Here is a 25,713-nt window from a genome sequence, read left to right on the forward strand (position 1 = left end):
AATTTACTCAATGTCTGTGCCATGTGTAGTGAATTCATAACTGGGCACTGGGTCTTCTTGCTCAGAACTCCTCCCCTTTTCCTCAGTTGATCACCAAGCAATAGAACAGCCATATCTACAGCTCCAGTGAGTATAGCCATTATTTAGCTGTCACTGTGATGACCTACCGACATGTGATAGGCCTTGTATTCCAGGACTCTGAGTAGCCACTTCCCTTCTAAACAAAAGCCTTCTTCACTAGAATGTCCAGAGCTCTTGTACACCAGAGGGTCTCAAAGTAAGGTCTTCAAATGAGCAGCCCTACCTGGAAACTGGTTAGAAACACAGACTGAGCTGAATGAGGAAAGTTAGTGTCTCTCATGATGTCATGTATCATGCATCCTTGATATGTTGAGAAGGGTACTTACCATACCACTGTACCATGAATCCCAAACTCTCATAGCCCTAGCCCTGAGCATGGCAATCTACCAGATAATTCCACATATCTACAAAATAGGCCAATACTCTTTAAAAATGCTGAGTCAAGTCAATCCTAAGGATCTTATCACATCCTCTGACTTCCCATGAGACCACAGATCCCAGTTTCTGTCTCTTCACTGACTTATCTTCTTCTCTCCCTGAGCCATTCCAGCCATATTGGTCTCTTCTCTGCTCCTGTTAGACTTTTGCTCAGGCTATACCCTCTGCCTGCAAACTCATTCCTCCAGGTCTCCAACTCCTTCACCCTCAAATCTTTGCTCAAATGTCAACTTCTCAGTGAAGCTTATGACAATCCTATTTTAAATAGTAACTCACATACAGCCCACTTTCCCCAGCATGCCGCATCCCTGGTACCCTGTAATAGTCTTTTCTCACTAGCATTTATCACCTAACATGCTTATTATGTTCCTTGTTTGTTTTTCTGCTTTCCTTTACTAGACGATAAGCCACAGGAAGGCGGGGGGCGGGGGGGTTGGCAGGTCTGCTCACAAAGCATCCTAAATGCCTGGAACACATAATGGTTGCTGATAGGTATTCATTTGCTATTTTCTGTTTTTGCTACTTTGTACTACTAGATTGGGCAGGGCTTCTGTACACTAGTGCCCTTCTCTGTTCTGGGTTAGCAGCTGGATTCCCTTTAGGCTTTCTGAGTCACTTCAAGGTATCAGGTGACTTACCTAAATTTTCCCCTTAGGTGAGCTTACTCTACATGTCTCTTCTGCTATTCTGAAGGTCTCAGATTAAGAGAAAGTCAAGGATCAAGCAATTAGCTCCTGGATAGGCTGGTGCTTGAGAGATGCCCATTTGTGCTGAGATTGCAGGATGGGCTAAAGGAGATGTTTCTTCCCTAAACTGCTTTCCTTCATTCCAGTGTCTTTCTCCATTTGCTTGAGCCTTGGATGGACATCTCTGATGACTCAAGATCAGAGTGGGATGGGAGGATTGTTGGCACTGGATGACTTCTAGAGTCTCAGCTGAGAATGCCATGATAGCTGGAACTTGGTTGGTTGCCCTACTTCTAAGCTACAGACATTTTCATTGGTTCACAAAGAACACTTAGGCCAGCTTAGTTTCCCTTTCATTTTTCTCAGGACCCAGTGAAACAATGTGTATGAAAATATTCCCAATAGAATAGAGCTTTGCCAAAGTAGGAAGCTGCTGTTATTCTAAATGGCGAGTTGAGGTGGTCTTTTCTCTCAGAACCGTGGTTTCTGCATAAGCCAATTGCAGGTGCTAATGATCCAGATGTTCCAGAGTTGTAAAGAGCATGGTTTAAAATTCCATCCCAAATCATGTCCTCAAACTCCATTGTTTAGTTCCCAACTTCCATACCACCTTTCTCTGCAAAAACATTCCTTGTGCCATAGGGGAGATCTCTGTGCTATCACCTGCTATAATGGTGTCACGTGAATCTCCTCTCTGGAGCTTTATAATCTCTGATGATTTTCTAAAATTTATTTTGGGGACTATTATGTGTTTTCCTAACAGAATGCAGTCTCCTAGAGGGCAGGGAACCAACTGGCCTGTTCTCCACTGTACTTCAGCGCTGTTCCACCCCTTGACAAGAAGTGAGTAAAAGGCAAGAACACAAATGGCTAGTTGTTAACACACAGGCATGGCCTCACTTTATAATAACCTTTCTTGACATCACTAATCCAGTCCCTGCAATAGGCATTAATCCGCTTAAAGACCTAATCACCTTTTAAAGCCTCGTTACATCTCAGCCTTACACTGAAAATCAAATTGCAATATGAGTTTCAGAGGTGACAAATCATATTCAAATCATGGCTCCAGAACTGGAAACAAGCCCTTGGCCTCACCCACACCTCACACCCTTGCTCCCAAAGGTAACACCTTCCAGGTGAAAGGAGTGCCTCAGAGTGGATTACTTGAGATCCCTAGGCACAGAGGGAATATTGGAGCTGAGACCCTTTCCAGTCCATTTGAGCTTTGGCAGATCATGGGTATAAGTAGCTTCCAATAACCTTGATGGCCCTAGCTGAGAGGTTTTCAAGAAAGTCTCAGTGCCTTCCTTAGGAGAACCTCTGGGAAGGCTGCTTTTGTTTACCATCAGAAGTTCCTTCTGGGTGTGAGGATGTATCCTTGGATGATGAGTGCTGATGCGAGTGTAACCTGGACAAGAGAGAGGGTAGGTGCTAAAGCAACAGGATTGTCCTCCCTTGAGAATCCTGCTGCTTTTGTAGGAGTCTAGGCTAGCCAGCCACTGGCTTCTCAGGTAGCAATATCCCCGTCTGTGTGATACAGTGTGGGTTCATCAGCTGCTCCATGTGGCAGGGTCCTGCAGTGACAACGGCAGGAGATAGAGTGGGGAGTTGGCTGGTGATCCAATCAAATTTCTCAATTATGTCTGTACATTCACCAAGTGGGGCTGAGTGTGTACCCGGAGCTCTTTAGTTTATGGGAGGAGATCCCAAGAGATAAAACTCACCATGCTTCAACTTGAGCAGATTAAATTGAGAGATTAATGTATAGATAAAGAAGATATAATTTTATTTATTTTTCAGTTTGGCAGGGTAGGTAAGAACAGTTATTTTAGTGTTTTAGAAGAAGCGAAATAAAAACAAATATAGTATGGATGGATCTCTGACAGTGTTCATGTGTGTCCTATGTTGGTGGAAGATGGCTGAAATCACAAATCAATAAAGTAATTGAGTTATTCCTTTTAAGTGTTTAAGGCTATCACTTTAAGTGAACACTGGACAGTTGGTTATATTTGTTTGGCTGTAATCAGCTTTTGGATGCATTGGGCATATTGATTTCCTCCAACACTGATGTTTCTCCCTGGATTATGAATAGAAATCTTCCCTTTCCCAATTCCCCTTTCTTCATTCCTCCTTTCCTTTTCTCCATCATTCCTCAGGCTCTGTAAAGCAAAGATACACTTCTCTCCTTGAGTGAGCCGTACATTTTCCACTCCACATCATCATCATCAGTTTTTCTGAAATCAAAATTCAATTTTCCAGGACTTTTTACACTTCTGCACACACACACACACACACACACACACACACACACACACAGTGCCTCTGTGCCCAACAATGTGCTTTTTAATATTTTTTAAAAAAGGGAGCCCAAACAACAGGTCCACTATGATCTTGTGTTATCCTAGGGCCGAAAAGCCATTCCCAGTCCAGCAAGAAACATTGTCCTCATTGAGCCTATTCTACAGCTCTGAGCAGCTCACAATCCCAACCTTTGTGATGACCAAAGAATCATGGACTGTCCCCTTCCCCTTGGACTCCACCCTGCTAGCCCTCAAAGGTCACTAACAATGATGTCACGGAAAAGCATGTGTCCAGAGTGAGTCTGTCCTGGAAAGAAGCCCTGGAGACTGTTGGCCATCACTGAAAGCTGGTGAAGTTCTCCCTCCCACTTCCCCTCAAATCCCCTCTCCACACACTCCCCTCCCCCATGACCCACTTCTGTCCCTGGGGAACTTGTACAGCTTGGAGGAGGGATGGGCAGGGGAGACTACATTGGGGGAAGGACTCAATTGAGGCATGGGCAGTTTAGGACAGAGGTCACTAGGAAAGTGTGAGCCTACTTCCCTCATCTCCAGTCCTCACATGTAGACACATGTACTCCCTAGGAAGTAAATGGAAGGCTGGGTAAGAGTCTCCCAAGTCCTCCCCCAGTCTTCCAGCCTCTTAGGTCTTTTCACTCTTTCTGTGCACAGCTGCATGTTGCTTCACTTCTGCTTTGCATTCATTTTCCTTTTGCTTGCTCTCTCTTTCCTCCTGTATCTTCAGCCATATTGATGCTCCTCTAGCCTACATTTGTAGCTTAACTCTCTCACATATGTCCTTGCATGTGTAAGACAGCTTCTTCCCCAAATGTTGGGGGTGCAGAACTCCTGGGGAATGCAGGGAGGATCACAAAGAAAATGAGAACATTTCCATTAAAGTTGCATTGACTAAGCCCTTTCTACATGCCACTTACATGTCCTAAGTATTTCATGAGCATGATTTTCTAGAATGGTCTCAACTGTTCCTATGGCAGAGAAGGGGAATCCTTGATGCTTTCATGAGAAAGAAGCAAAGGGGCACAATTCCCTTTCCATCTTTCTCACCCCCTCATCCTCTGAAGCAATCCCATAGTTACAATTAGCTTCTATGCAAGTTGCAAGTTTCTCTAGCTCCATCCGTATTCCTGACAATGACATTTCACTCTACTTTATGGCTGAGTAAAAGTCTGTGAATATATTTACCTTTTCTTCTTTATCTATTCAGCTGCTCTTGGGCATCTTGGCTGATTCTGACTATTCTGAACAGAGTTATAATGAATATGAGTATGCAAGTATCTCTGTGGTATATTAATTTATACATTGCAAGAGTAATGTGGCAGGGTCATAAGGTAGATGTAGTTTTAGTCTTTTTGTGAGCCTCGGTACTGATTTACATAGTGGTTGCACTAATTTACACATCCCCCACATCCTCCCCAACATTTGTTGTTGTTTGTATGAAGATGGCTCTAGGAATCTCACTAAAAGCCACTGAGTAGGAGGGCAGGGCTGAAGGAGAGATGTTGGGAGCTAGAGTGTGGAGCCAGGCTCTAAAACCCATGGTGATATGGTGCATCTTGTCGTACAATACAATGTTTACTGAAATGAACTCTTTTCCTTTCCTTTTTGTCTTCTTTTTTCATTTATATATCTTTGGGAGTATCGGGGAGACACAGACAAAGAGGGACAACAAATGCAGCAGTGGTACTCAATAGACAATGAATTATACAACTTGTGGGTGGGAATGAGAGGAAAAGTACTGGGAGTGAGGAAGGGAAGGGTTGGTATTATCCCAAAAGAAATGTATTCATCACCTGACTTATGTAACTTTTGTAACCCCTCTGGATATCACCTTTATAATAATAATAAAAATATTTTTAAAAAGTCCATGATGGGGGCCAGGAGTTTGGCCTAGTGGTAGAGTGCTTGCCTAGCATGCATGAGGACCAGGGTTTGATTCCTCAGTACCACATACATAGAAAAAAGCTGGAAATGGTGCTGTGGCTCAAGTGGTAGAGCTCTAGCCTTGAGAAAGTTCAAGGACAATGCTCAGGCTCTGAGCTCAAGCCCAGAACTGGCAAAAAAAAATCCATGATGACCCCTCCCCAGCAATTTAATTAATATACACTAAAATGCAAAAGGAGTAACAGAAGAGTAAAACAGCCTTTGTTAGGATATGGGTGTCAGAGGGAGAAGGATGGCAAACAGAGAAAGGGAATATATATATATATATATGTGTGTATATATATGTGTATGTGTATATATGTGTGTGTATGCACAAATTTATACACATATACACATATTTTAACTACAAATATATTTCTTCTCTATATACATATATATGCATATATATACATACATATATATATATATGTATAGTTAAGATTGTTTTAAAAAGAAGCCGCTAAAGGAGCATGGTAGCAGACATGATCTCTGGCAGAATAATACACTATCTGCTTTGTTCAAAATATTAAAGATAATAAAATAAATACAACACTATATTCATGTGTGGAAATAATGCAATAAAATTCCCTTTGGATTACTATTTGCTCATAAAAATTGTAATTAGAAGAAAAAAGAAACAAAAAGGGGGTATATGGTCAAACAATATATGGCAGATTTGAAACCAGGTGTGTTGGCTACAAATCTAAATCTCTGCCCCATTGTAGCAACAGCTGTGGGTAGCCAGGATTATTTACCCAAGGGGGTGGGGCCATATGTGGTGCCTACATATGTATGTGGGGGCAGACCAGATAGTGCAGGGACATGGAATCCTGGAAATAGGAGCTATGACACACACTGTTGTAGTCTCCTATAGCAGTCTCTTCTTCTTGGAACCAGGGTCTGTCATCTTAACTCTATAACAAGAAATCCTTTGTCAGTCCTATCCCCTCATCACCCAGAGTCTTTAAGAAAAAAGACTTGGCTTCCAATCTGGCCCCACCCTCTTTTCTGTCCTGGGCAGGCAGCTCCTCTCTGCTTCTCTCTCACTCACTCCACACTTGGTCTGTAAGCCATTTGAGGTCAGACATTGTGTCTTTCATACCTTCTCCCCGCCCTTGTTTTGTGGTGACCTCCCATGATGGTCTTTTCAGTCTCAGCCTATGACAGTTTTCTCATCCCCATCTTTGCTTCCAACTCACTTTGCATTCCAAATATGACCTGTACTGAGCCATAGAAGAAAGGAAATCCACTGAATTGGTGAGTGGAGACAGCATTGGCGGTGGGGATGAGAGGCTGAAGGCTGGGAGAACATCAGGAGCTTGTTATGGCCACTCCAGTGAGTGTACAGGTCAGGAGAAGAGAGGTGGCCAGAGGTGGCCAGGGGTGGGCAGAGGTACTGAGGGCCAAGCTTGGGGGGGGCGGCAGTAGAGCTAAATCTGATTCTGAAGATATCAGAAAAGGTCATCACCTGCCCAAAGGAGGCTTTTGGAAAGTTTGCCATTCTGCAGGAGACTTTCCTAGAAGACCTTTAGAAGACTCTTTCAACCCTTTACCCGGTTTCGAAGAGCTGTGGCATTCTCCGGGTTGCACAGAAGGCAGGGGCTCTAAAAATAGAAAGCATTATTATTACTGATTAAACTTCTCTCCACCTACAGAAATTTTCTGAAAGTAATAAGAAGGGGAAGCCTGAGTCTGTGCTCAAGTGTTCAGGAAGCAGAGATGAATTGAGAGGTGATGGAAGAAGAGGGGTGGGGTGCAAGAGAATACAGGCAGGGAAGTGGGAGCTAGAGTAACAAGTGCTCATGGAAAACAGATCCATGGTAAGGGGGCCTCTCAGCATGCTGTGCATCATCTTTGCAGGAGAGATGGACTGGGATGTGGAAACAGGCTTCCTGCTGAGGCCAGTGCCATAGCCAATAGCAGCACCAGGCCTTTAGGATGGAGGATCACCTGTCTCTGCAGGGGAGCAAGGCACAAATGACCCTCCCACCCCCCACCCCAACTCTGGTGGCTATGTGGCTGCTAATGACTTCATTCTTTTTCCCTCCCAAATGCATTTCATGATCATGAAAGCCCACCCACAAGTTGCTAGGTCTTGCAGTTTCTGAGAAGAGAGTTTGCCGATGGCTATTGAGGAGCTATAAAATCACAGGAAGTAAAACAAGTTTTCATATGTATGGTTTTTTTTTCTTAAGGAGAACCTTTCAAATCAAATTAGCATCATGTCCTACAAGTCTGGATTCACCTCTGTCAGTCTATTAGAGAAATTTAGTTAGGCATCGTGGCTCATGCCTCTCATCTCTGCTACTTGGGATTTAGAGATTAGGAGCACTGTGGTCTGGAGGCAAGCTATGGCAAGATTTTGAGAGATATCATCTCAATTAATGAAAAGATGGGTCTAATGGTTTACCTGATAAATTGGTAGCCATCCTAGTCTCACGAGAAGCATGAAAAGGAGGACTGCAGTCCAGGATAGCTGGGAAATAAATGTGAGGTTATACTTGACAAAACAACAAAAGCAAAAAAGGCACAGCTCAAGTGGTAGAGCCCCTGCCTAGCAACCATGAGTCCTGAGTTCAAATCATTGAAAGGAAAAATAAAGGAATAATTTGGAATGATTTGATGCCTCTTTCCTATAACACCAAAACGTCCAATTTACTGTCATCTTTTTTTCAACACCTTTTCTTCCTCACTATGACCTGGTTTTGTTTTGTTTCCTTAGGAGCCTTCTTTCCCAGTCATTCAGTAAGAGTTTTCATCTGAGTGATTCACAGCAGGGAACAGTCTTTGAAGTCTGGTTTGGACTACTTGCCTGTAAAATTGAATGATACCAAATTTTTGTTGCTTCATGAAGGTAGTTGCATAACAGCATTTTCATGTGGTTTGACACAGCAATTCCTTTGAGTTTCCTCTTCTGAAAAATGAAGATAACCACGTCTGTCTTGCTTGCTGGTGGCAAAGATGGAGTGGGTGATTTATGAAGAGTGTTTTGCACCCTTGTTGCTCAGTAAATGTTAGCTGTTGTATTGCTGTTAGTAGGAATAATTGTTGTTCCTTCAATTGGCATTCTCCTTTTCCATGTGAAAGAAGAAGTTGCCACTTACTTTGACTGATATTCACAGAGGAGAAAGGCACACACCTAGCGGAATATCTAGCACATTTCTTTTTATCCTTAGACTTCCCCTTAAGTGGTTGTATGCAACTCCTTATAGTCACAGCCGTGGTGAAATCTCATTTAGCGCTTTGTTCTGTCTCAAGGCAAATAAACCACAGAACTCCTAGAAAATGAGTACAGATTTTTTTTCTCGCTTTTCTGAGGTCACACAGATACTGACAATCCAATCAGGATCGTTTGCAGAATCTATGATTTGGACAATTCAGTCGTACAACCTTCATCCAGCCCACGACAGCCCAGTCTCTGGTGTAGACACTTTCCATGATTGACCTCTTTAGAGTCTGCAGCCAACGGAAACACTTTAGACCTTCTACTATAACGCTGACTATTCTCGGTCCTGGGGCTTAAACTCAGTGCCTGAGCACTGTCCTTGGGCTTTCTCAAGGGTAGTTAGAGCTCTACCACTTGAGCCACAGCACCACTTCTGGCTTTTCTCCATATATGGTACTGAGGAATCGAACCAAGGCCTTCATGCATGCTAGGCAAGCACTGTACCACTAGGCCAAGCTCCCAGCCCACATCGACCATTCTTATGATTGTACTTTGAACACAAGAAGGATGATGCTTCCAGAGCACATTCATCTGGGGGGACCTCGAAGAGCCGCTGCAGGATGCCTCTTAGAGCTCTGTGGAGATCCTCTACTCTGTAGCCAGAAGTTCTTTGCTCCGAGCTTTATTTGTAAATGTAATGAAGTAGAGCAAATGCCTTCCTACACTAGTACATCCTCCAGCCATATCAAACAAAGGGCTGAGGAAGAGTAAAAATATCCTTCTCTACTTTCTTCTCCCACTTCTGTTTCTAGGTCTTATGGTTGTTATTTCCAAGCCTGAACTTCCTTTTTTTTCTCCCTTGGTTGGGTTTTTTTCACTTGAAACAGTCTTTATTGATTTTTCACTACAGGGAGAATGTAACTCAGTTATATAAGTAGCCTCCTAATTTTGCTTTATTTTTTTCTACCACTCATTCTTCTATGGACTGATTGATGTTATTGGTGCTTTGTTTTAAGGCCAGAGTCTCACACATGCCAAGCACCTGCTGTGATCACCGAGTTATACCACCACTTCTAAGCCAGGTAATTTCAAATCAAATAAATTGTTTTTAACTTAGGGTTTTGAAAGATGAGCTTCCTTATCACCTCAACTTCAGACAGCACTGCTGCACTATAAAATAAAGTACTCACCTTCTAGTGACTGCCAGCCTTTCTACCACTTTTACATTGTTTAGGTTGATAATGATTACATTCTGTTCTGTATTTACTATCTAATGCTCTGTTTATATGTTGATTTTTTAAATTGAAAACTAGTGAGGATTTATGTTATGGATTATACTTTCTTGGGCCTGGGCAGAACTCATTTTTATCTTTATTTTATTCCTCAAGGCTAGCCCTCTACCACTTGAGTGACAGTTGACTTTCTTTGGGTGGTTAGTTAGATATAATAATCCCACAGACTTTCCTGCCCCGGCTGACTTTGAACCCTGATCCTCAGATCTCACCCTTTTGAGCAGCCGGGATTACAGGTGTGAGCCATCATCACTCAGCTGATTTCATTTTTCACTCTCTTCAGACCAGGACATGTGATTAGATCTCTGGAAAAAATGTAGTATTCTGTTGCTCGGTCTATTCCATTCTGAGGTTGATGCCCTATGCAGTACTGCCAAACAGATTCTGTTTTCAAATGTTCTATTCATGCTCAGAATCAAGATCCATTTCTGCGTTTGCAGAGTGGAGCTGTAGCTTCCTTTTACTATTCTGTTCACTTTTCTTGGTATTTCAAACTACCTTTCTTTTTTACAATGCAACACTACTCTTTCAACTTAGTTGTAAGAGCACCCAGTAGTGGCTTGTTAAAGGAACTTTCCTTGACCCTGAACATTTTGTCTTCCTCTGAATTACCTGGTCACAGTCCAGATACTCATGGAACTCTAGGATTTCACTTAGAGGTTACTCCCATTCTGTTGGGATTCCTTGTTTGTTTCACTTAACTAGAGGATGCTTGCAAGTGACCTTTATAGAAGGATCCACAAGGAAGTTAACTTTCTGGGGCTTGGGCAAGTGTGAAATTTCCTGTACCCACCCCTTAACCCACCCTTTAGTTGACTTGTCTAGAATTCTGGTTGATATTTTTTTCCTCTGAGCTTTGAATTCTTTCTACCATATGGTTTTTCTTTTAGTGTGATACTGATTGCTTTGTGGATAACCAGCTCTTTTCTTACCCTTGGTGTTTTTCAATTTTAATTGGGATGTATTTATGGTTGAACCTTTTCTTTGTGAGTGTGTTGAGACTGGGGATTGAAGTCAAGGCCTGAGTACTGTCTCTTAGCATGTTCCCTCAAGGTTAGTGCTCTAGCACTTGAGCCATAGCTTCACCTCTAGCACTTTGGTGGTTAACTGAAGATAAGAGTCTCACAGGCTTTCTTGCCCACGCTTGTTTTGAATCATGATCCTCAGATCTCAGCCTCTTTTTTTGCCAGTCCTGGGGCTTGAACTCAGGGCCTGGGCATTGTCCTTGGACACTTTTTCTCAAGGCTAGCACTCTGCCACTTGAGCCACAGTGCTACTTCTGGGTTTTTTTTGTGTATGTGGTTCTGGGGAATCAAACCCAGGGCTTCATGCATACTAGGTGAACATGCTACCACTAGGGCACACTCCCAACCATGATCTCAGCCTCTTGAGTAGCTAGGATTACAGGCATGAGTAACTGGTGCCAGGTCTGGTTTGTAGGATTTTTTTTGCCAGTCCTGGGGCTTGAACTCAGAGCCTCAGCACTGTCCTTAGACTTTCTCAAGGCTAGGGCTCCACCACTTGAGCCACAACACCACTTCCAGCTTTTTTTTTCCCCCTATGTATGTGGTACCGAGAAATCGAACCCAGGTCCTTGTGCATGCCAGGCAAGCACTCTACCACTAGGCCAAACTCCTGGCCCTGGTTTCTATTTTTTGTAAGCTGTAAGCATTTATCTTCTTCTTCCCTCCCCTTTCATTATTTTCTCATTTCAATTGTCTCTATACTCACTTTCTGGAACACTCATTAAATGGATAGTAGACCTACTGGATTGTTTCTTTATGTCATTTAACTTTTCTCTGTTGTTTTACGTCCCTTAGATCTATGAGTCTGGAGGATTTCTTTAACTTTTGTCTTCCAGTTGTTCTATCAACCTTTTCATTTTGAAATTATGTCTTTAATTTGCAATAACTCTTACTTGATGTTGGAGTGTTTTATTGTTATAGCAATAGTTTCATTTTTATGGTTGTAATGTCTCTTTGAATCTCTCTGAGCATACCAATTAGAATTATTTTAAAAGACCTGTTTTATTTTCTCTTGGATTAGTGCTTTATTCATGTAGATTCTTTTGTGTAATGTTGATTTTTCTCATGCATCCTTGGAGGTCTGTTCATATTTGTTGAATGAAAGAGCAATTGGTTAACTTCTGAAGTCAGCACAAAATGTTCTTTGTTGGTGTTGAGCCTATTTCCTTCCCAGAGCTCTTCCCTAGATGAAAACCAACTAAGCTCCTATAATGCTGAATGCATGGTACCTATAATCCTAAGAATGCAAACATCATATTCTTTCTGAGCTATTCAATATAAAAAGTTGATAATAATTATGAAAAATATTAACAAGAAATACATTTAGGAGCATGGTTTCAAGATCTAATGTAGACTAGCATTTCTGAGGTGAGATTTATTTTATGCTGGGACTTGAAAGGTAGGTTGGAATTTCCTGGCATGATGGATATAAGAGCCTTCCAAAGAGAGAAAATATAGTACATTTAAAGGTCCTGAGGCAGGAAAGAACATATGTTGTAGGCACTGAAAGACGTGTAGCTATACGCACAGTGACCAAGGGAGAATAATGCATACATTTAGGGTAAAAAAAGTAGCCACAGGACAGATTGTAGAGGATCCTGAGCTCCAGTTATGGTAAGTGAGATTGCTGTTCAAGTGCAATGGTGAGGCATTAAAGGATTCTAGGCCTGGAAGTAATAAGTTCAAATTTATGTCTTATAAAAACATCCTTGGTTATTTTGTGAGTAATGAAATGGATGTGAGAAAGAAGTAAGGAACATTTTACAGAAGTCTGAGTAAGAGAGGATGCTTGACATGGTGAGCTCACTCGATGGACAAAAGTAAGAGAGTAGAGGGCAGAGATGTAAGAGCAAGGGGAAAGTAGTGTCTTGTTACATCTCGTGGATCTATGGCATGGACAGGATGGTAGGTAGAAAGGCCATTTGGAGATAGAGATACCTGGAAGAAAGATAGACTTGCCAGGAAGATCAGGAGTCAGCTGAGTTGTTAGGTGTGAGACAGAAAAGAGTAGCTATCCAGGAAGTGGAGCTGTGGCTCAAGTGGTAGAGCACTTGCCGAGATAATGCCTAGGACCAGAGTTTTTTTCTTTAAAAAAAAAATTTACTTTTAATTGTACTTTAAATTCATATAAAATGGAAATCATAGACAGTTGAAAGGAATCATAGACAGTTTTCCTTTTTCTAGCAGGTACAAATGATCTTAGGTTAATGGAGGAAGATTCTCGCTCATTAAAAAAAAAGGCATAAAGAATATTTATCATCATAATGAAACCCCTTTGGGAAGTGGAGGTGTGGCTCAAATGGTATAGCACACACCTTGAGTAAAATAGCTAAGCAAGGTTGCAAGGCCTTGAGTTCAAGCCCCACTCTTCTGTCTGTCTGTCTATCTGTCTGTCTGTCTGTCTGTCTGTCTCTCTCTCTCTCTCTTTCTTTCTTCCCTTCTTCATACAAACAATGCACATATATGTATATAAATTCATAGTCACCCCTGGTTTTATTTTGTAGCGGGCTCTATACCCTAGAAGCCAGGAAGCGTTGTCACTTTCCAAATGGCTTTTTTTTTTCTCTTTTTAATACTTACCTCCTTTAGCCCTGGCAGTAATAACATCGATGTCATTCAATAAGCACATAAAAACAGCCACACTAAAATATTATTTGCTTATTTTACCAAAGAAACGCTAGCCAAAACCAGGAAGGCTCTAAACTCCGTTCATTATTGTGATTGGCCCAGACTCTCCGTTATTATGGAGGAAACAGCAGGAAGTGGAAAGAGAAGCAAAGGTTAACGAGGACACTTGAGGTCCACATGAGGAAACTCTTCTTAATAACAGAATCATTTAAAATGCCTGTGAACAGATGTGCTGCTCTTTAAGAAAACTCTTGCAGCTGGTCTTGCCAAGCTGGGCCCAGAAGGCAACCTATCAATTCTTCTGGCAAAAGTTGATGTGGGTGAGTGGCAAGGCCAGTGTCTGGGATGTGGATGGAGGCAGCCAGCATGAATCTCTTTCCTTTGCTGTACTGATGCGCTTGCCAGTGCGCTGGTAGCTTCTAAGAGATGTGGCCTGTCATCAAAAGCATAGGTAGTATTTTAACAAGAGAATGGAAGTGGCATTGGCATTAACCTTCTAGTCACAATGCATAAACATTCTGGTTCTCCACATTTGCAGGTCTCATGGAGAACACCTTCAACCAAGAGGCCACATCAAACTGAGTTAAAAGAACTTGTAAAAGAAGAACTTGGGGTAATATTTTTTTAAATCACAACTTGTGTTTCTATTTTTTTTTGGGGGGGGGGTAAAAACCACCACCTAATTTTATATAGGTTTTGCATGGTCTCCTGTTTGTTTGTTTGTTTTTTTAAAGTAACAGTACCTGAAAGCCTAGAGATGCTTAATATACTCCCCAGCTGGTAGTGCCCAGACAGGAGAGATCACCATGAGAGGGGAGGGGGACCAACAATACTGTTTGTTCATTTCCTAGGGTACTTACACCGTCTGTCCACATTTGTACTCCCTCCCACCCTCATCCTGTGTGCAGCCCCGCCCTCCTTTCCCATGTGCAGGCTCCCTATTCTTATCAAAAGCTACTCCTCTTCTCTAGATGGTGTAATGCCCGTTACCATAGCACCCGGGTACTTCTCATTATTAAGACGATGTCTTTATTATGAAGCCTGCTCCTCCCAGGAAACCAGGCGCTTGGAGCCCCTTTGACAAGATGATGATGCTGTGTCTTGGAGGCTTAGGGATTTGTCAGGGCAGTCAGGACAGAGAGATCCAGAGAATCTGGGTCTCATGTCCAGCTCCTACCTTGCATCTCAGTGCTGAGTGACTGAAACTCTTTAGTCATTTTATTCCATTTCTTTTCCTTTCATCATGCACTCATAATAATTATACATGTTATTATACTTCACATTTTACAAAAGTCTTTCAGATACAGCCCTACTTTCAATCTTCACAATATTCTTGTGAACTCAGGATTTTGTGCTTACTTTGAAAGGGTGAAGAAACTGTGAGAATTAACAGTCTGGAAACTTCAGAGGGCTTTGACTGCTCAGGGGCATACATATATTCAGGAGCAAAGCCAAAATTGAAAACCAGCCCCAACACTGTCCCTACAACCACTTCTCTCTTCCTAGACAAACAGGTGGGTAGGAAGGTACAAAATCAAGCATTTGAATAGGTACATAGATAGTCACAGAAAGAATCGGTGCTTCTTGCAGAATGGGTGTTCAATAACTGCTTATTGATCTGTTGGGCCAAACATGTCTCCTTTGGAATCAAATATTCTGGACCGTCTCATCACCACTGGTTTTCAATTTACATTTCAGTAGATAAATAGATTCGACATTTTTTGAGCACCTATAATGAACAAGGCATTGCTAAAAGGATTGAGGGGAGGACACAGACTGGCCTACATTCTTAGACAGTGAGGGGTAGTTAAGGCATGTTCTGAGCACACAAAGCTATCGTCCAGCACAGAGTGTGGCAGATGCTATTCATTCAGTATACTGTTCCAGATATGGGAGAGTCACTGATGAAGATAATGCTCCTAAGAAGCTTTCTCTCTGAGGAGGGAGACCCATGGGCAATGATTTAGTTATGTTTTGTTGTGATATGTGCTGGGGATGAAGAATAGACGTAGAATAAGTATAAAAGCTGAGTATCCAACTTGGCCAGGTGAGAAGCTGAGGTGGTAAATGCTAAGAAAGAGACTCAGATCCACAGAGGAATGGTGACATGCTTCTGCCCCTCAGAAGGGAACTGAGCTACCTGATGTGTTAAAGTTAGGTCAAATGCCTGGTGTGGCAGCTAAGAAGCACCGATTAGAAAGGTGAAAGCAAAGGGTGTGAGGAACAGGTTTTAGTATCAGTCTGTTAAATAATGTAGTTTGTGGGTATGCCAAGTCACACACCTTAGTTACAGATTTAGAGCAGAGGTACACAATGCTGAGAGATGGAGTAAAAGAGGAGTTTCAAGAGCAGGAGAGACAGAGAAACACACACACACACACACACACACACACACACACACACACACACACGATAAAGGGAGGAGAGCAAGACTGAAATGGAGACCACCTAATTGGGGAGGGTCAGGAAGAAGTGGCCATTAGGATGTCCAGAAAACAAGCCTGAGATTCTGCTGACAGGGGAAAAGGTAGTAAAGAAGAGGGTTTTCCAGGGCCAGGAGTTTGGCCTAGGGGTAGAGTGCTTGCCTAGCATGCACAAAAACCCAGGTTTGATTCCTCGGTACCACATACATAGAAAAAAGTCAGAAATGGTGCTGAGGCTCAAGTGGTAGAGCTCTGGCCTTGAGAAAGTCCAAGGACAGTGCTCAGGCCCTGAGCTCAAGCCAGGACTGGCAAAAAAAAAAAAAAAAAAGAAGAGGGTTTTCCAGAAAGGGGAAGCAGATGGAGCTCAAGTAGGAACTGAGCACCGTACACTGTGTTCTTAGGAAGAAGTCTGCTGGGAGATTTTTCTGGAGGCTTGAATGTTCTCGGTCAAAAAGGGTCAAGGGTGTAAGAGAGGTGAGATGCCATCCAGAAAGATGTCATTGTGGACAAAGGGTAGCCATTAAAAGTCAGATGCAAATGATAATGAGTTGTACCACGAGCATGCATTCTGGGGACTAACATGTCAGAGCACACAGCATGGGCCAGAGAGGAAAGGGCAAGGCAGAAGTCACTTCTCCATTGCTGGCCCTCAGTTCCAAGCATCCTCCTGATCTGCCAGTAGCACACTGAACAATAAATGGAGGTTTAAAAACAATCCTCTGCTCATCTTCCAATGGAAAAGAGGTGGGTCGTTTTTTATCATTCATCACTACTGCTTTTAACAAGGCATGAGAGATCCCTCCCTCAAGAATGAAGAGGGCATATCTTGTCCCTCACAAACCTGGGAAGGATCAATGGACACTGAAGAATGACACGTTGAATGAATTGAGTTCTTCCTCTCTGTTGCTATTGCTTTCAGAAGCCTGAAGTCCATAGAGGCATTTTACATCTGGCAGGTGTCAAGGGGAGGTCCTCTCTGTGGCCACTCCCCTGCATCTCTGCTTTCATAGTTCTGCTAGAGTTGGCAGACTGAAGCCTGCTGAGGACCTACATTAAAAGCATCAGTGGGCCAGGAGTTTGGCTTAGAGGAAGAGTGCTTGCCTAGTATGCACAAAGACCTGGATTTGATTCCTCAGTACCACATACATAGGAGAAGCTGGACGTGGTGCTGTGGCCCAAGTGGCAGAGCTCTAACTATGAGAAAACCCAAAGACAGTGCTCTGGCTCTGACCTCAAGCTCTAGGACTGGCGCACACACAAAAAGCATCAGTGTAGGGATGTGTGGGCTCTCATCGGAGAGCATGGAAGGGCAACATCACCCTCACACAGAGGCTTTAATTTGGCGTCAGAAAGGCTCCGGTCCCTAAATAATTGGTCCCTAAATACCAGCCTGATGATATATCTGCCATTCCACCATGACAGTTACTGATGTTTGGGGCCATTTCAGAAATAGCATAGCATCCTTACCAGCTGTTCATGGGTGAAGTCATAGGCATCCAGAAAAGCCTTCCTCCCTGCATGCCACTCATCAGGAGTAGTTTTGGGATCTTCCCCCTCATTCTTGCTAACCCTGCAAGGTCTCTGTCTCACTTACCTAGAGCTCTTCTGGGACTACTCTCATCAGTTGTGCCTCTTCGCCTACTTTCTCCAAACTAAATCCAAGTCTTACCCTCATACAAAACTCATTTTCCAGATCCTTCATCTGTCCATGGCCCCTCCTGCTCACCAGGCATGAGGGTACACACAGTTCAAGATTTCATGTCCAAGATGAAGTGCAGTTGCGAGAGCACAAAATTTGGAGTCAAAAGAATTGATTTTGCTTGGTAACCATGGTGGCTCAAGCCTATGATCCTAGCTACTTACAACTGGCAGATTGTGGTTCAAGGCCAGCCCAGACATAAAAGCACTCAAAACTCTCTCTGAGTGACTGAGTTTGGTGGTACATGCCTGTTATCCTAGCTACAGAGAAAACATGAGTTGGAGGATCACATTTCAGGCTAATTGAGACACAAAATAAGAACTAACTTCAAAAGCAACCAGGGCAAAGAGGGGCTGGATGTGTTTCAAGGAGTACAACACAAGTCATCAGTCTTGTGAGAGGCCCTAAATTCACTCTCCAGTATTGGGGGAAAAAAAGAGTTGTTTTCTAACTTAATCTTGACTCTACTACTTAAGCAACTGTAGGGAGCTGCACTAAAATGGCATTAATGCCAACCTTACAAGGGAACCATGAAACATCTCATGCTGATAATGGCATCCACAACTGAGACTTGATCTTCTGTGAATACCAGTCTCTATAGCATGTTTCTCACATCTGATGCCTGCAGGAACCACCTGTGATCCTTGTTAGAAATGCTCATGTCCAGGTACCCTCCAGTTCCCAAGAGTCTGAGTCAGAGTTGTGGCATGAGTGCTTAAAAAGCCTCCCAGACGGGCCTGATAGAGATGGTAGGAGGAATGTCTCAGCTCCCATTTTCTTCCATCTCTCATGGATGGTATTGTGTTTCTTCAATGCCTTGTGGTTGGTGCCTGTCAAACTTAATTTAATCCTTCTAAGACCAATCCAATACACTACAGAAAGGGTTCTATCAGTCTCTGGTGTTTCTGATTTGAAGCCCTTCCTCTGATTGCCTCAGTCAACCATTTCTCTTCCTATAGCTATTTTTCCCTCTTTTATGCTACCAGTAGCATAAAAATTATTGGAATGCTGGTAGTTTAAGACAACTTTCCAACTCCTTGTAAAACCAAATGCTTTCTGGCCTTTTTGGGATTAGATGCCTAGAGATGTATAGGTTGATAGAGTATTGGGATTTTGTCAGTAAAAAAAAAATCTATGTCTCAGTTATACACTAACCCAAAAGGGTTTTCCTGATTCAGACAAATCATTATGGCAAATCCTATTCAACTACAGCCTTCTTGGATTTTGCTTTCTATGCTATTTCATGTCAATTTATGAATGTGCTAAACATCATGTTTTACACGTGTACTATTGTTTATATTAATTACACGACCTTCTTCTATATGTTAAAGCGAGTTTCCTCCAAGTCTTACTTGGTGATGTGTACAAGATTTTTCTCAGTGGATCTTCAGAGGAGCGACTTGGTTTATTCCCAGGACCTCTTAAATGGAAACCAAGTCAGATACAATGGATATTTTCCTTTATTAAATATAGCTGTACAAATGGTAAGATGTTTTTGGGTTGTACTGAGGTTAACAGTGGAGCTTCTGACATCTCTGTCTGCCCCACCCTGCTCTCAGTTGCCAGCAATGATAATCTGCCTCCTGCCGTCTCTAGATGGTATATTTAGAGCCTCTTCCCCAAGAGTAAGTAGGATCTGAAAATAGACTGCTTTGCTTGTGGGTTATTGGGTTGCAGCTTCCCAGTCTACACCTGAGTGTGTGGAGCTACATATAGCCAATAGCCAGCATGAAGCAATTCAATAAAGTCCAATCTGGGGGTAGTGGCTTTGTCTTCGACATACAGCTGCACTTCAGAATTTCTTTTTCCTTTTCAGGGCTTGCACAAACTTCCCTGAACTCTAATATGACATCACATCTTTGGCTGGAACTCCTTGGATCTGGACCCATTCTGGATTAGAATGCCCCATATTTGCACTGCCAGCTCCTCTCCAGAGGGAAACAGATGTTTTCCCCTGGTTTCAGCTCCATTCTGCTTGCAGCATGATCGCAGTTGTTCTGTCTCCTGAGATCTGCCATGTGCTGTGCAGCTGCGGTTGGGTTGTTTATGACAGGGTAAGTTTGGGGATCATCAAGTGTCTGGGACTTCAGAGAAGAAAGAATGCATCCAACTGTTCATCCTACCTTGGAGATTTCATGACAGTGTTATTTCAGGAAGGATTGCTATAGGTTATCTTTAAAGTCACACTTTATATAGCTCTGCAACAGGAGAGAACATCAATGTATTAACCACCCATAAGGGAATTTTTGACACAGGAATTGTCCTTTAATGAGTAAGATTTTGTTAGCAGAGGGGATGGGTGGGGTGGGAGCATACCATAATGGTAACGCAGTGCCAGCAAACTTTAAGTCAGTGTGTTCTAAGTTTATGGCTAACCTCATCTTTGATCAACAAGAGCTTCTCTTATTCATGAGCCCCTGCCAGTGTCCTAGCAGACAGACAAGGCAGATCATATTGGTTCCCAGCTATTATCCTGGGAAATTGTTCTTCCTTTTCTGCTGATGGGTCTTCTTAGTATTCTCTTACAAAGAGGTATTTTTTTTGTTTGTTTTGTTGTTTCTTTTTTTCCCAGTCCTGGGGTTGAGCTTAGGGCCTGAGCACTGTCCTTGGGTTTTCTCAAGGCTAGAACCTTACCACTTGAGCCCCAGCACTGCTTTCAGATTTTTCTATGTATGTGGTATTGAGGTATTGAACCTGGGTCTTCATGCATGCTGGGCAAGCACTCTACCACTAGGCCAAATTCCTGGCCCCTCTTTTTTCCTTGTCAGTGATTTCCCAAAGTTGAATGCAAGTAGAGTCACCAGGAGTTTTTAACAGTCCTAAACCCCAGATCTTCACGCAACATTAACCAAATCATTTCTGGGTAGTAGTCATTACATGGGTAGTAGTAATTTTTAAGCTTTTGGAGTGCTTCCACTGTCTGGTGAGTTTGCAAACCATTTTCTTAAAGGCAAACTACTCAATCAACTGGTTTTACTAGTGACTAGGCCAATTGGCTATGATACAGAGCCAATGGATTATATCATGTTGATATGATTTGTGCCTGTGAACATATTCGGGTTGTATAGAAATGGTTCCACTTTTGATGATAGCTGAAACAGTTCTAATTTAAAGCTGGTCAATACTCTGCTTTAGAGAGTTAGTATTAGTCCACAGATGGTCTTGGTTCTCGATATTGATGCAACTGTAATGACACTAGGATGGAGTCTATCCACTGATGAGTCTGTAATTCCAGGAGAATGAAGTATGAGCTGTTGAAAACTATTGTAGCCAAAGAACAGGCACTCTGACTTCATGTTCAGTACCCTAGAGCTGACATCAAGAGATCTCACCATACTCAATGACCTTTTATCCACCTTTATTCATGCATTCGTTCAGCATATATTTCATACGGGTTCTATTTGTTGTTATACATGTTATATTTGTTGTTGAGGATCTGGGAGTTGAAACAATGACTTAAACTTATTTTTAAAAAGACCCTTCATTTCCATTAATCTGAGGTGTGCCATCTAATAAGATGGCCTTTCACATGCATTCATGCTGAAGAGTGAAGTTGTGCCAGCAGCAGACTATTGTAGTCTGGTGGAAGGGAAGAGAGGTGGACACAAAGTTCTCATTGGAATGGCTTTCCCACCAGGTAGTGTTTGGACAGAAAGCGGAGAAGAGGAAAGGCTCTTGGGGGCGGGGAGTAGAGTGAACACATGTGAAGGTGGGTCACTGGGAGCACCACAAGGAAACAGAGCCACCTGTCTGGCTAGCAGGAGGCAGAAAGACAAAACCAGGAAGGGAGCAGCAGTTTGCAGCCCAAAGGTTATTTGGCAAGTCCATTGCAGGATCCCAGGTGAGGGGAACTGTGGAATGATTTTACTCCCATTTACCGAGAAGCCAAGAGTTTACCTTCTACTCCCACATGGTAAACCTAATGCTCCCTTGACCTGGCATGGCACCTCTCTCCTTCTCCCCTGCCGCCTTTGTTCTTTTCCTTCACATCTGAGTGTAACTGCTGATGCCTTGAAGAATTCTGCACTGACCTTTCAGTTTAAATCACATGCCCTGCCACCATCATTCACCATCATTGAATGGTTTTCCTTCATAGCACTTATCATGGGTTACAATGATATAAATGGGTCAGTGGCTGATTAATACCCATCCATGAAACTGCATAAGCTCCGTGAGGTCAGGAACAATATTCATCTTTCCCTTTTGCACAGACACACCTCCATGGACTGACAGATAACACACTCCCAGTAAGTGCTGGCTGTTCAGTAAGTGACTGAATGAATGAGTCACAGCAAAGAGAAAATTCACTATGTAGAAACTCCCTCTCCTAAGATACATATAATGGAAACTTCATTAGTGGGAAAGGGGACATGTCTGCTGAAGGCCATGTTGGCTAGGAGTTAGACTTGTGACATAAAAAATTCTCTTCAAGACTACCTCTTGAGCCACAGCTCCACTTTGTTGATTTTGTTTTTGATTTTTTAGTGTTGGGGGATACGAGTCTCACGGGCTTTCCTGCTCTGGCTGGCTTCAGATTGTGAACCTCAGCGCTCAGCCTTCTGAGTAGCTGGGATTACAGGTGTGAGCCACTGGCTCCTGGCTTTGTTTGTCTGTTTTGGGTGGTACTGGATTGATCGCAGGGTCTCACACTTGGTAAGCAAATATGCTATTACTTATATCACATGACAGGGCCTTTTCTGTTTTAGTAGATTATTTGACAGTCTTATTTTTGATCCCCAGTTGACTTTGGATTGTGGTCATCATGCCTATGACTCCAATGAAGCTGAAATTTACAAGCACATGTCATCGTACTTGTACCCTCCCTCTTTTACATTATTAGGACTTTTTCTTTCTTTTTTTGAGATTTTTTTATTTCAATGTACAGAGAGGTTACATTTATATTCGCCAGAAAGAGGGTGCATTACTTCTAACATATTTTCCCCCTCCTATTTCAGATGAACAGGTAAACATCTATATAATATACCAGGTAACAAAGTGGGATACAGTAACAATATGAGATTAACCAAAGGGCAACACAAGAGAAGGGAGAAAAACATAATACAAAAGAGTAACAGTCATTTATAATTAAGCTCTTCTTTCCATGTCCTGGGGGTCCATTAATTTGGCCTCATCCTATATGGCCTTATGTATCTAGGGTTTGAGCTATTGTAATCCTCTGCTAGGAGAGTTTTGGACATGTACTAATTATTATAGACGAGAGAAACTATTGAGCCTATGTTCCTTTGGGTCTGGCTTACTTCACTTAATATGATTTTTTTAAATCAGGACTTTTTCTACAGGTATATAATATATTTTAACCAGCCTCCAATTAGTTTTTTCCTCTCCCATTGGAGGTCTGAGTTTTATGCTAATTTTTGTTGCTATCTAGCAGTGAGACCACAGCCAAAATCCACTTTATCAATATTTTCTTCTGGTCCTCAATGACAAATTCCTTATTTGTACAAGTGAACTCATAAAACCTGTATTACTGGGGCCTGGAGTTTAGCCTAGTGGTAGAGTGCTTGCCTAGCGTGCACAAGGATCCGGGTTCAATTCCTTGGTACCACATACATAGAAAAAAGCCAGAAGTGGTGCTAAGGCTCAAGTGGTAGAGCTCTAGTCTTGAGAAAGTCCAAGGACAGTGCTCAGGCCCTGAATTCATGGCCTAGGACTGGCAAAAAAACCCCAAAACCTGTATTAATATATGAGAAAACACATTGAAACTTGATGTATTGTTACATAGGTAAAGTAAATATAAAAACATTAACCCACTGCATAAGTTTGGAGATATTGCTCCTGAATTCTCTAGTGTTTATTAACAGTTGTCAAAAAGACAATTTAGTTTTTCACTTGTGTTTGATACAAAATTTTATTTTTTATCACCATAACAAAATAAAAACAATGCCAGAGGCAAAGCTATGTGTATGTTTGATGACCAGGGTATAGGTTCTTATCAAACCTAGAAATGAAAACTCATGCCCTTTTCATTCTTTCAAATTTATGGCTCCAAGTTCTTTACTAAGTCCTGAATGTATCCTTTAAGAAGACTAGATCATTCACCTTTACAAGAATTCTTGTTAAAAAGCCCAGAATTCTTATGGATGAATTAGCTAATTTCTGCTCCAAACACTGAGCTTGTGAGCTTTTATTTGACATCCTAATAAGAATCGAGCCACAGCTGGAGACACTGGAATGGCTGATGGCTGCAGCATTGTCTGGGAAGGGCTTAGGTTAGAAATAGTTGCCAGTTGGAATAATGTTGTTCATCAGTTATGGTATTAGACAGAACACACTGGTGCTAAGCAGAAAGAGTAAACTGCAGAAAAAGGCCGCATGTCCATTTAAGTTTGGGCAAAGTTTTCATGGGCTACGAGTTGTTAAATCGCATGGAAGGTACCATTAGGAAAATATGCAGGGGCTCTTTGGAGTATTATTTTGGGAATCTGAAGGCAAGGCATGCATTATGGTGCAGAAATGTATAGTAAACAGCTATTAGTATTTTGGGGTGGGTACCCACAAAACACAGAATCTCTGCTCTTGAAATAGGTATGCAGGACCTATTTCAAGGACAGACAGTAGCCATTGGGCTCCACAGCCCAGGGGCTTCAACAAAGCCACACATGTGAAGTGTGACTAGAGCACATTTTAGATATTTAGGATGGGAGGAGATCTCTGCAGATAAGCGGTGAGGACTGAGCTGCAACTTGAGTGACAGGTAAGACTTTGACAGATGGGGAAAGCTAAATGAGTGGGAATGATAAAGCACAAGCTGGAAACAACACCCAGTCCTCCTACAGTAGGTGAAATAGACAGACCAGGAACCATCAGAGAAATGGAAGAAAGAAAACCAAGAAAGTCTTAATTTTTTTTTTGCATTCACTTCTGTGTTTCAATTTGCATTCAAATTGTTTCATATAAGAAATAATATGAAACTTTTATAGTGTAGAAACAAGCAAGTACCCAACTCTTAGAATTCATGGTGTGAAAAACAAAAACAAGCCAGGTGTGGTAGCATAGATCCATAATACCAACACTCAGGAGGCTAAGGCAGAAGGCCAATTTCGATTTAACTTATCTCAGATAAAACCAAATAAACCACCAAACAAATGAAATTTATATCCCAGGGTGTTTCCTGCAGACTTTTACAAGTACCTGTGTCCCATGGTTCTAGCCTAGCCTGCCCTTCTTCTCATAGACCTCAAAATTAGGCTGAGACATACATGGTGGTGAGACCTTTCCATGCTGGGTTAAAAACTTTGCATGCCTCTATGAGGAAAGAAGTAAACAACATGAAAGAGGAAGATGCCGAGTATCACCACACACTACCAACAGATCATCTTCACAGTGACCTTGCGTGAGGGCCTAGAGTGGGCATTTTTTTAGTTTTTTTTTTTCATATATTTTTATTGTAATTAATAGAAGGGTTACATTATATTCACCAGATAGAAGGTGCATTATTTCACATACATTGATACCCTTTCTCATGCCTTGGTCCCCATTTTCCTTCCCCCACCCCCATAGAGTGGGCATTTTAAAGCATGTGTTCTGAGCACTTGAGTACTTGGAAGCCTTGTAGGCACAGTTTATCAAAATACTAGTTAGAATAGCTGGTTTCCTGCTCTGGCATGAGATAAGAAACTTACTTCAACAAGACACATGCTCATGTATTATTGTGGAGAGAATGGACTGTGAACGAATAGGGGGTGGACAGGTCTGCATTCACATTTTGAGGGGGGTGTCATGGGGCTTGAACTCTGGGCCTGAGTGCTGTCCCTGAGCTCTTCAGCTCAAGGTTAGCGCCCTACTGCTTGAGCCACCGGGCCACTTCTGGTTTTCTAGTGATTAACTGGAGATAAGAGTCTCACAGACTTTAGTGCCCAGGATGGCTTTGAACCTTGATCCTTAGATCTCAGCCTCTTGAGTAGCCACCGTGCCTGGCTACATTCACTTTTAAAACTGGAGAGGATATAGGAACTCAGCTTGCCCACCATTTGACAAATGAGAAAAGAAAATGAAAAGCTTATGTAATTCACA

The 25,713-nt window shown here is 42.3% G+C and overlaps 1 protein-coding gene across 16 annotated transcripts in view; it reads left to right on the top strand.

Annotated features, from left to right (window-relative positions):
- Rxrg (retinoid X receptor gamma) overlaps positions 1-25,713 on the top strand; it is a 181,924-nt gene that overhangs the window by 114,764 nt on the left and 41,447 nt on the right. For 4 of the 16 annotated variants that reach the window (XM_090340565.1, XM_090340563.1, XM_090340564.1 and 1 more), the window contains 3 exons: positions 14,096-14,170; positions 14,925-15,071; positions 19,496-19,733. The gene's annotated coding sequence lies outside the window, so the exon portion shown is untranslated. Of the gene's footprint in view, positions 1-1,968; positions 2,049-3,770; positions 3,856-8,208; positions 8,301-9,628; positions 9,695-13,659; positions 13,878-14,095; positions 14,171-14,924; positions 15,072-19,495; positions 19,734-25,713 lie in introns of those variants that run through there. The other 12 variants (XM_090340556.1, XM_090340554.1, XM_090340557.1 and 9 more) reach the window with 10 other exon arrangements.

The sequence above is a fragment of the Megascapheus bottae genome, chromosome 10, assembly GCF_031878675.1.
Source record: "Megascapheus bottae isolate mThoBot1 chromosome 10, mThoBot2.hap1, whole genome shotgun sequence".
NCBI lineage: Eukaryota > Metazoa > Chordata > Mammalia > Rodentia > Geomyidae > Megascapheus > Megascapheus bottae.